Genomic DNA, 12,417 nt, shown 5'->3' on the forward strand with positions numbered 1-12,417 from the left:
ACTCAATTACGAAATTATAATTATAACGTGAAATCGATATCTATATATACCGTGTGTATTATAGCAAAATTAGATCGTACTATATTTGGAAAATCCTATCGCAGATCTATTTGGTCAAAGCGTGTGTTTAGAATTAACAAGCGTCGTGTGATTTATGAGCAAGATCGTATACCTGCAAGAACTTGATAGAATCAATCAAATCTCTTGCACCTATCTATTATCTATCGAAACTTTGTGAATCTCGATAAGCTGATGGGATTTACCAAGCTGAAACGATAACAGAGAACAGCAACGGACGACAGTGAGATAATTATATCAATCGTGCGGTTAACTAGAATCCTGAGGCAAGCGTCGAGTTCCCTTTGATAAGAAGTATCGCGTGGGATGCAATTTCGGACGAGGTCGAGGAATTCGTCAGCGCTTGATTCTCGTGTTACACTCGCGAGAAATTACGCTGTGCTTTGAAACGAATCCCCGCTGGGATCTTGTGGATTTTCCTCTTTACCGTGCAATCATAACCACGGAAACACAAGTCATCGTGAGACGTATAACGTTTTTACTGTTGTCAAGGTTTCCGTTAGTTTGTTAAGGTTTGTTGGAGAATTCGATATATTCTGCTAACGAAGCCGCAATCGCGCGTAACACATTCTAGAAGAAAGCAATCGTAGTTATATTCTTCTGTACGAAGCAGCATCAGTGAAAGTCTGCGCGTCATCGTAATGCAAGTAGAAAGACGAAAGATCTCTAATCTACGAACCGTCTCTCTTAAATAGTTGCGAATTAAATTACTTAGGCATCGATCTTATCTGTGAATTCTTTCTCTTTAATCTGTTTTAAGTCAGAGCGTTATCGTAAAACCGATCTTCAGAATCAGAATTGTTCTCGTTCTATATCGAAGAAAAGAATGGCTAATGCACCTGTATCATTAGCTGTTTTGTGCAGGTATTGAATAGCATACTTGATGTGGGATCGGTGGATTAACGATATCAGACGCGTTTACGAGAAATTTAACGACAAAGAACGTACGTAATACGCGCGTGAATACCAAACATTCGAGAAACGATACAAAGTCTCAATTTAAAAGTCTTAATACATCTACTATTTTTAATAAAATCCATTCATAAAAATATGAATTTGCATAAAATGCTATCGCCTTCGAAAAGATTAAGCGATCGAAAGCTGAGACTCATTGCCACGAAGAAATAATTACACGAGAAGCGGCACTATCGACGTTCGTTGCAACGAAAGTAGCGATTTGTCGATTTCTTCAACTACATTCGTAAAAATACGTTCATAAAGTCCGCTATCTAGTCATCATCATCGACCGAATCAAATCTCACACTTGAGCTAATTACCACGAAGAAGCAATTGTATAAAAAGCAATATCAATCTGCGCAGCAATTAAAATCACATTTTCGAATCAAACTTTGCGATCAGCGCGTACTCGATACACAACAGCGAGCTTTCAGCTCGTTTCATAGCCAGCGAGAAATCGAAAGAGCACAGAGACTGCGGAGCAACGGCATTGTAGGATCGTGCAAGACCCGGGGAAAGGTGTAATCAACGCGAGGTGTGCAAGTGCATAAATCATTCCGCATCGGGGGACGCATTCTCGAGCGCATCAGTCAACTCGACTTCCCGGTCGGGTTCATTGTAAGACAGGTGGAATGCGGATCATCCGCTGCACGCCTCTAAACGCACGCTGCGGGCATCGTATTCTCTTGTCGCGTGCACGGTAATTCCGTTGCTCGATTAATCCGTAGATCGTCTCGCGATGTCGCGCATACGAAACCCGCGTACGCGTTTTCCCACGGAAGAAGATGAAACTGCGAGAACACAGGTGGCCACGTGGACGAGTTGCAAAATCACCGCTGGAGAATTCAAAACGGCCGAGTGTTGGTCGTGGAAACTAAGATACGGAGGAGAACGAAGGAGATAAGGGGAGCTCGGTGTCTTAACCTATTCGCGGCTTTGTGACTGCGTAAGCTTGGATTTCATGCTGGATGCTCCGAGTTGCTCGCCAGGCTGATTAAGGTTAATAGAGGTACGTGTACCAGGGGATCTAGCAAGGATTGGATGCCACTGGATTCTCGATTATCGTCATGCGTGCGTTACTTCCAGTATAGCTTTTTGATAGATAGACATCTTGTATTTTGAACGATATAACGTCTTATCGAGATGCATTTAAGGGCTGGTTTCTTAGGAACGTTCGTTTGCAAATGGATTTGTTTAAAGAGGAAGATAGAGAAATGAATGGTTACCAACGTGTGCATGTTCTGTACAATATGTACATATATGTATTATACAGGCTGGTAACTAATTGCTTTGAAATTGGATTTGTTTGAACGTTTACAATATAGCGACAGGCAGCTACTTAAGACTATCATAACGTAGGAAGCGAATACGACTGATGTTTTGCAAAGATTATCGTCGCTCTAGTAAGCTACAAATATTTTCAGATATTTACTAAATAGAGTTTATTTCCTAAATTACTACGTCGTTTGAGATAACCAGTCACTGTCGCTCGTCAAAATTCGCCAACTATCAAAGTAATTGACGAACCGCGCGAAGAATGTACCGTTAACTTAAAAAATCCTAAGCAAGCGAACCAGTAAGGGAAAAGGCGCGTCAAAGTCAGCGAAGAAAGAAGTCGATCGGCGTTTTCTAATTTTCCTCGTAGCGAGTATCGGAGAAAGAAGGCTGTTAAACGTTGCGTACGTAATTATTATGCGCGAAACGTTGCATCCTCGCGTGCACCGTCTCGTTTTCCACCTACGAGTCCGTGGACTCTCGCCGGAATTCGGGTCAGCCGTTAGATACGTCCGAGTCGTATGCAGCGTTTCCCAACCTCGACTTTTCCCACGAAAAACTACGCTAATGACAGCCCCCGGTCCTCCTACGTTGCGACGCGCTCCTCGTACGCGACACCGTGAACATACCAGGCGGTTTCCGATAGCCAGCGTCCGCTCTTTTCCGTTTGCCAGGTTGATCGATCGTAGCAGATCAGATAACGACGCAGGTTCTTGGATAATTGTCAGTGCTAATTGCAGCTCGTTCACCTTCGTTCACTTCGGTGACTGGCGACTACCGTATGAAAATCGAATCTGCCTGTCACCGCTCCAAAACGCGCGCTGCTCGTTTTTAGCAGGCGGTCCCCGATACGAATACGAAATGAAATAGAGTTTCTTCCTGGAAATTCCTGTTCGCGTACGACATCAGAACAGGAAGAATTATCCGATTCTCTGTTCCATGTTTTTCGAGATCGTTCGAAATTGTTGAGATAAAATTGTTTATTTTTCGTTATCGATAAATTTCAATGATTTTGATCTTGGTTTCTGGTGGTTTATCGAAATTATAGAAAAATAGAGCTGCCTCATTACTAACGAATTGTCATGGAAACTGAAACAAATTAGTTTACGATCGATCGATTTAAGCAAAGATTTCTAGTTACGGTGGGCACCACCGCATTGGATCTCCCAGCAGTTGGCATCAACCGAGTCTCAGTACGAGAGTAAGGCTGAGAAGAGATAACGCGCATATATATGGTGTAAGTATGACAGGTAGAACATTCCGGTGATCCTCGTTTTTCTGTCGCGTTCACAAGATTCGCCTCGTCGAGGATCGCGTATCGTTTAATAACAAAGCATCGCTAAAATTCCTTAAAGATTTTCATCGTTCTAGCGATAAATAACCGAAATATTTCGCGTAATTGATGCTAGAGATCTTACGCAGGGAACCTCTCTCCGCATAGTTAACATATTCTATTTGATCTCTTTCCTTCTTTCACGTAACGCACTTATACGAAAGCAGCCGACAATTCTCTTTCCAAAATTCTTTCCACCCGAGTAGAAATTTGCAAAATTTCAAAATTCGCGCTCGATCGCCACGAATCGCAAATTGTAAAAGCAAAGCATGCTTGACAGAGTCCGTACACTAGTTTCACCTTGAGTCACGGCATCTCTGCAATCGAATTACCAGCAGAATATTTTCCGCGCTGCTGGAAAACGAGGGCAGAAAAGGTTGGCACGCGATGGTCTCGCATTGGCGCGCGCGATGTCCGACCTAAAGGACGATAATTCAGGATATCGGTCGATTCGTTAGGATCGGTTTGCCCGACGTAATCACAATTTACGGGAACGCGGCGACGAAAACGCTAGGACGATAACGAGCGACGCGTGTATCGGTGCGATTATATTAAGCGAGTGAATCTGTTTCGGCGATCGCACAAACGCGTTGCGCGATTATGAACGCGCTTTCGTTCGAGATCGACGATCGTTCTCGCGGAAATGGGCCGCTACAGTTGGAAAATTGGCCGATGAAATTACGACTCGACGTTTACCACGACGCCAAGGGGGAGGGGATTGATATGATATCGAAACTTTCGCGTGGCAAATTTTTCAATTTTTCAATTTGAATACGCGAGCGATACGCGGACTGTAGTTGTTGAAATTTTCAATTACGCGGTTTTACTCGCAACGATGATTTATTTGCTGGAGTTGTTAGCTTTTTTACGGGTTTATCGTTCATGAATCGCTTATTCGAACTTGTTTTTACGAATAAACAGAGGATTTTTTGTAAGTTTTTTTTTTACGTACGGACAGTTCTTCGCTAGTGGCACTAATCGAATATAAATATGCAAACAGCTGTTTGGTTTAACGGATCACCGGCGTAAGTAAATCAAAGAGCCACGGTGGCGAAACAACGTTAACCACATTGTGGGCTATCGGTTATCGAGAAAAATCCGCGGAACATAAAACACGACTGAATCGCGGCCTCTCCGCAATTCGAAGTTGCTTTCGCGATAACGATGTGGCAATTAAAATTCGTTAATTGAATGTCGTCTGACCGCCGAATGTTTTGAATTTAATTGCGTTTCGTAACGATGTCTTCAACACCCGGTAGCGCCGCCGTCTCGCAAACACACGATACGTTTTAATTTTGTTCAATTTGTGCACTCGTGCGTTTGTTTTCTCGACCGACAGTCGAGATTATCCGTGTCTTTTTACAAACTTTCAAAATTTATCCCAATACATCCAAAATTTATCCATATATATTCAAAATTCTAATTAAATTTAAATTAACTTCCACGCGTTCACCGCGCGTGACGTGGATCCCAGTTCGCACAAACTAATCAATTCCACCTTTTATTGGTCTCTCGGTTTCGTTGCCTAACTACATTCGACAAAATATAAATAACTTTGTACGAAATTTATCTCTTAACATGCGAAAATATAGATAATGAAACTGATGTTGCGCGTTGAAAGACTCGTATTTCAGTGATAGCAAAAAGTCAGCATTCAGGAAAAATGATGAAAGATCGGCTGGTGAAAATGGGCCGTGCGAGTTCCGCGAATCGGCACGCTTCCTCAATTAAAAGAATCTGCGCACCTTAAATGGCGAGCATCGGATTTAATTAAGTGTCTCGCAAAGTGTCCGCGGCTCCTTGTAAGTTGCATCGACGTTTAATTAGTGTCGTCCACCGGAGATGCTTCTTGCTACTCTACAAATCAACTGAAAAAGCGTTCCATGGAATCGAGGAAATTTTCATGCGCAGTAGAATTATTTCGTATTACGCGGCAACAATTTAATAAGCTTATTACCGATCATATTATGCGCGTATATACATAGGTGGACGCGTGTACACTATATACACATGGGTTACAACGCACTGTTTATCCCCGGATCCGGATGCACCTGCCGCAAACTGCATGCCTGTGCGAATATCGCGTAATACGGGGTTACGCAAACGTAATCACCGGCGATATATATCGTGCTGACTCGACATTTGTAAAGATTATACTAGAAAATTCTTGTATACTCGGCTATATTCAATGATCGTTGCTCTTGAGATAAATAAATGTAGAAGAACACAGCGCGAACGAAAGCAGCTGAGTGGTTCGAGATTCAAATATGCAATGTTCGTTCTACGAGTCTGGCTACTCGAACCACGCAACGTATTCTACTTACGACTATAGATTGGTTCTATACGCGAGGATCGTCTTTATACTTAATCATCCTTGGAATATCTCGATAGATAAATTATTCGACGTTTCTCTCCCCTTTATCAAGATTGATTCATTAAAAGCATAGAGGCAATAGAGTAGATTAGACTCGGAGAACGCCGATTCCAACTACGATATCGAGACATATCCCCTATGGTTTCGAGCTCACGTGAGCTATTAGCGGAGAAATTATACTCGTGCTTAATCCATGGCAAAGTAGCCTGAACAAGATCTTGCGAGACAATCTCGAGAAAGACGTAGCTTGAATCGAGAGTGGGCAAATATTTTGTTCGTTAAATATCTAAGACGTGTTTTAGCGGTGTTACTCCATAGATGTTGCAGAAGATAGAAGAGCGAGCCACTGAGTCTTTCGATATTGACTGAATTTACGGTCTATTGTCCTGTTGTTTAGCTGTCTTTATATTTTCGAATGATCGTAGAAAATAGAGCGTCGAATTCGGCATAGATTTGCAAAGACGTTTGCAAACTGTTGCAAGCGCGTGACTTTTCCTTAGAGAATCATGCGTAACACGGCAAGATAACTCTATAAAAAGATCTCATGTGTACACTGTACACGCCCGACTCGCACAAACGAAATCTCATCAAACAATCTCGAGAACCAGGCTTCCTCGTTCCACATTCAGGAAACGTCCCGTCCACTAAACACCCATTGCGAATTTCGCCCGCACTGCTCGTAAATAGAGAGAGAGAGAGAGAGAGAGAGAGAGAGAGAGAGAGAGAGAGAGAGAGAGAGAGAGAAAGAGAGAAACGTAGACGAAGAGGAGTTTTCGAGTCATTAACGCTCGAATTCGCGCCTACGTCTTCACCAGCGTTGAAATTCGGTTAAACCGCTGACAGTTCCTGCACAACGATGTGTCGTTCATTCGAATGCTGGTGCGAACGGCCCACGCGGTTTCTGGTCGGGATGCGTGCACACACACGGGGGACAGTTCGATGAAAAGAGCCTGGTGTGCACACACGTCCCGTAAAATCTTGTTACCGGGGGCTAAAGGGACTCCTTTTCGCGACATGCGAGCAGAGAGACCCGGTCAAAAGCAATTTCGCCTAAACCAAGCCGAGGCTCACGGCCACGCGCACGCTTCTCCCTTTCCATTTCACCGCCTGATTTTCATCACCCTCGCTCTGTCTCTCGAACCACCCTCTTCCGCCACGTCTGACCATCGAGCCACGTCGTATCCTCTGCAAGTCGAAATAACGTCGCTTCGTCGAGAGAACCGAATGCAACGATGCGACGCCAACCGATAAGGATATTGAATTCCATGTCCGCGTAATGATCGCAATAACAGGGAACAGCACCGAGTTAGATAAGCAGCGCTGTTAAACGATCGAGGAAATTGAGGTTGAATCCTTGGATCTACCGCCGCGTTTGAGGTAACGCGTGCACCAGGAGAACCCGACCGAGGATTCCAAGTCGAGATGTCGTAATTTGCTTTGACACGAATGGATCTTGCGTTAGAGTGGTGGAAAGTTTCTAGCGAATAGTTTAGGATATCTGATCCGTTTCTTTTTTTCCTTTTTTTTTTTTTTTTTTTTGTGGGAATTTTTTATTCGTTAACAATGTAACTACCAAAATGCAGGAGTAGAATAAAATAATTCCTAAATATACAGTTCAGTACGATACTACAACTCGACAACGTAAAATAACTTTCACTCTCAATTCGATTCAATGTTTACCGCGTAAATGCATCTTGAATACTCGTACAATTTACATTTGCACGTTCTCTTTTCCTCTATTTTACAATCTCTTCCACTCGCTTCAGACAAATTACGCAAACATCGGTACGACATATTTCTTCGCATTTTTGTCAAATTGCATTCAATTTTATACCGATTAAATACTCGAAACTCATTGTCGGTCACTCTATCGTCAGTTATTCTAAATATTCTACGAGATTACGTTCACATATCGTCAATTCTAGCGATAGAGATATAAAGTGATATCTAATATTTCCTGGAAAAATACGTCAGCATAACGTGAAAAAGAAATTGGATCATTCGTCGCGCAAACGACAATCGATACTCCAGCATGTTAGAATTACACAAACAAAATAAATTGTGTAATTATACGCGTTCACGTCCAGCCACATGCAGTCCTTTCTCACTTCTGTCTCGTTAGCGTGTAATTAGTGGTACTAATTCACGCTGCTTCGGACATTAACGAACATATTTGATTCTGGTCAGCGTGTTAATGCGCCGGTACTATTTTCATTAGCGTGTCTAAAGCACGTGTGTGAGTCTTTATACATTTTTAATCCGATACCTGTGTCCGCGTCGCACTTCGTTCGCGAATCATTACGACATACGAGCAAGATCCGCGTGATGTAAATTTCCTGCCGATCCACGCAACGCGGATATCCCACTGTATGCTAATACATATTTACCAGTTTCTTTGGCATTCTCCGCTGCGGTCTGTAAAAGGTAATGAGTTTCGTAGTAAAATCTCGTAAAACAACGAGTCAGAATTCTTTATGCAAAATAGCGAAGCATTCCATATAACGTAAACGAATGGAAATGACGAATACGTATGAATAATTAATCTGGAACGAATTAGACCAACAGAAAGAACGTCGGACGAATATTGTCATTTTTACGAAACACTTTTTATTCGCGACAAAACGACTGATTGTTGCAGAAGTCTGTAAGAATCTACTTCGAGCAACAGCTTGTTAACAGAGACAAGTTTCTTTCAAGAAATTATTACCAAGTTACTTTGTAAGTAGCAAAACAACGGGCGACACTGAATGCGCTGTTTAATGATATAATACCTTTGTAAAGATACAAACTATCGTTAGGAACTCTTTGAGCCAACAATTTGCAACTTCTTACATACGAATCGAAGTTATTACGGAACAATTGGAAGTGAAAGTAAAAGCCAGGCAACGCGAGTACAACGCAAATTAATTCTGGAAATCGATGTAAGTAGCGATTAAACGATGTAGATACTCGAAACTGTAACGAATCCTCTATCCGGACTGGTCGACTGAATTTTCCACGATAAATTCCGCTAGACTGTAACAACGAACGGTAGCTCTTTAACGATATCTCCATTCACTCGACGACTCGACACGATCAATATCCGTTAAACACTCGGCATTAATCCAGGTGCTCGAAACTGGCAATTGTATCCCGAAATTGCGTTACATTCGCTACCATCGGGAGGGAGGGGAGAGAGAGAGAGAGAGAGAGAGAGAAAGAGAGACACGCACACAAATAATTTTGCTCGCCAGAGATTCATCGATTATACGATATTCGCTGAACAAAGTTTCTCTTTGTACGTTCATTTACGCGTGCGAAATCGTTCGCGTGCAAAAGGCGTCAAAATGTCCAACGATCGTTTCATTCGAAAGCGAGTACGCGAGAAACGGCTTAATCGCGATCTCACGGCGTTTGAACTCAAACCGGAAGTGGAGGCTTTCAGCGATAAAACGCTCTTTCTATTCTATCTTCCTCTTCCTTCGCTCTTTGGCAAGAGAGCCGCCACTCGAAAAGGTTTAAGAAGCAATTAACCGTGATAACGCGTAATTAACGCCTGTGGTGCGTGCACATGCGAACACGGCCATTAATTAAGATGTATACCGGGTCGACGCTAATGAAACGACGAAGGCAGCTCCCTTAACGATCAGCCCTGTTAGCGCGCGGTTAGAACCGTCAAATGAATCAAAGAGCTCTTCTCTGATTTATTTCACTATTTTTACTTTATTCTCCGCCGTTCACACTATCTACCATGTCGAGATACTTTCGTCGTGATAACGACGAGAATGGGAATAATTTTTCTCGTAATAATCGGACGATCGTAGATATCAAAACGATGAAAAATATCGATGTACGAAAATACTGATAGTTTTTGGCTTGTTTCTCTCAAGCTATAAACAATTTTATTTTACGCTAGAAATATATCGACGTACGAATGCATCGGGTGTTACTAATTATTCCAATCATATTTATGTTATCTTTCTAGTCCTCCAGTGTACGAATACACGTCGATTAAAATAGGTCAGCTATTATTCACGACTAATGAAAAAAGATTGTTATTTTTTATCCGACTACCTTTATGTCGTGGTATTACACGAACGGTATTTTCTATACTATCGTGAAATCGAAGCTCAAACGTTCTAGCAGACTCGTAATAAAAATGCAAAAGGTAAGCAAGCAATCGGGCCGGAGATTTAACGAAATCGTCAATCACGAGGGAACCCGTCGATCGGCGAGTGCTGTCGCTCGAATGGCTCTCGATTACCTAACCCAGACCAGCCATGTGCTGGCCGTCACCCGTACGAGAGGCGCGAAACGCTTTCCGGTGATCGACAGCCGCTTCAATTTCAGGCAACGCGTTAAAATTCGCGTTAGCTTCGCTTATCAGTCACGCCAGTTTTGTAGACGCGCTGAGATGCCGCTAACATCAAACGACTGGCCGAATTTCGCCGCTTCTCCTTAGCTTCTACCCCGTGCACGGTTCGTGATGATTTGTCTTTGACGAATCACCGTTTGCGAGCTTGTGACGCGTCTCTCTGTGCGACCTCTTTCGAGCCTCGTACGTGCAACCCTTTGGCAATGGGGAAGCGAGGCCAACCTCAAAAGAGGTACTTCAGCTCTCGCTTTTCTGTTGCAGAGTTCCTACAACTCGTTTCAGGCCAGCTGTCACACTACTTTCCTTTTGCCTCTCGTTTGTTCGCCTTTTCCCTGTGTTTCCTTCATTCCGCGTTAATCTGCGTCTTTCGTAATTTCGATATTTTTAAGTCATAACGAAGAAACTTATTTTTTGTAAGCAATAAATCACGTAGATTCTTAGATCGATTAAAAATATTCCAATATAAAAATCCACCGAAAAATAACTGTCAGTGGCGATAATAAAAAGACCGTGTCGATGAAAAATCTCCGTTAGAGAAAAATTCTCGCGATTTATTCGATATCTTTATTCCAATTTATATTTTTATTCGGGTTTATCCGTGGAGCAGAACGAAGAGAAATACGGTTCGAGTTTCTGAAGCGGAGTGACGGCGGTTGCCGGACCAAAGTGCCAGTTTATTGCGAACAACCAAGCCCCAGGAGTGTTTGCCAGCCGGGAGAGGATCCCTTTCCAAGTAATGCGTTTCTAGCAACTGTACCGACCTAAGTACTACTCGGAATCGAGTTCTTCAGTTCGATTAAAGTAACACAATTGGATCGCTTAGAACGGCTTAGGAAACTTGCTCCCCGCTTAGGGAACGTTTCAATACCATCGCGGTCTCGAATTAACGACCGGATTAAAGAGTTTAAATACTATCGACTACTTTCTTTTATCATTCTAAAGTTGATAATTTTCTATTCTGTTTCTCGTTTTCATCGGTTCTAGTTCTACGATAAGTAAATTAATTTAATATTAAGTTGTAACATTGTATTAAAGCGTCGTGCTTTATGAAATCTCAGGAAAGATATATTTACGTGTAACACGCGAAGCTGGAAAAATTAAAATCACAAAAGAGATAATTTACGTTTAAAAATATTTGCGAAAAAGCAATGTTTAGGAAATTTAAACAATCGAATGGGACATGTCACAGGTACGTGGCAGCCTAATTTTTCGCCGAATTTTTTGCTTTTCTTCTATTCTACTTTCATGATAAATAAGTGAATACCCCATCCCCGATATTTCTGTTTTTGCACGAAACACAAAATGGTTGGACCAGAACGACGGGGTCAACATACCGGTGTAACAATGTTTAAGATTTTTTTTGTTGCTCATCAACGAACTGCACTGTACACGCACGTATACACGTACGTCACTTTTCGTGGCAGTTTGCGGAACGCGTTAAAAACTACCCCTTTCTACCTCTCGACCAGGCAAAAAAAAAAAAAAACTTCAATTTGTTTCCTTTTTCTCTCTTGATTCCTCTATCCTTTTTTCATTTTATTTTCCATGTCATCCTTCGCGAGGAAATGTTGATTCGCGGTGCTCGTGTAATATCACATGTACATATCCAATTTTAACGAATACACACCGAAAACACGTATTTGCTTCAACGATCCACCCTCCTCCCTCTCTCTCTATCTTGTCTCATTTTGGCTAAAATAAAAATCCCGAATTCTACGAACTGCTACTCTCTCCTCCGAGAGTCGCTTGAAACTAAAGTCGCACGGAAAAGTAGAAATATACGGCACGTTTAAGTCCTGTTCGCGGAAACGTCACAACTAAAAACTTTCTTCAGCAATAAAGATACGTATCTTATAAAAACACCTGGAGATCTATACCAAACGACGAACAACTCGTGCGAGTCGCTAACAAATAGATCGCGGATTTTTTTACATTTTTGGATAATTTGAAGGTCCAAGAATGCACAGCGCGTGTATACAATATGCAGATATATAAAATATTCAAATTATAGCGTTCGTTAAAACACGTAATAAGTAAAACAGCTAT

General features: G+C 42.1%; 1 protein-coding gene across 2 annotated transcripts in view; it reads right to left on the bottom strand.

Moving 5' to 3' along the window:
• The window catches only part of LOC126865049 (protein-tyrosine sulfotransferase), a 181,405-nt gene that overhangs the window by 123,568 nt on the left and 45,420 nt on the right, over positions 1-12,417 (bottom strand). The gene's annotated exons all lie outside the window — the stretch shown is intronic.

The sequence above is a fragment of the Bombus huntii genome, chromosome 4 (genome assembly GCF_024542735.1).
Source record: "Bombus huntii isolate Logan2020A chromosome 4, iyBomHunt1.1, whole genome shotgun sequence".
Classification (NCBI taxonomy): Eukaryota; Metazoa; Arthropoda; class Insecta; order Hymenoptera; family Apidae; genus Bombus; species Bombus huntii.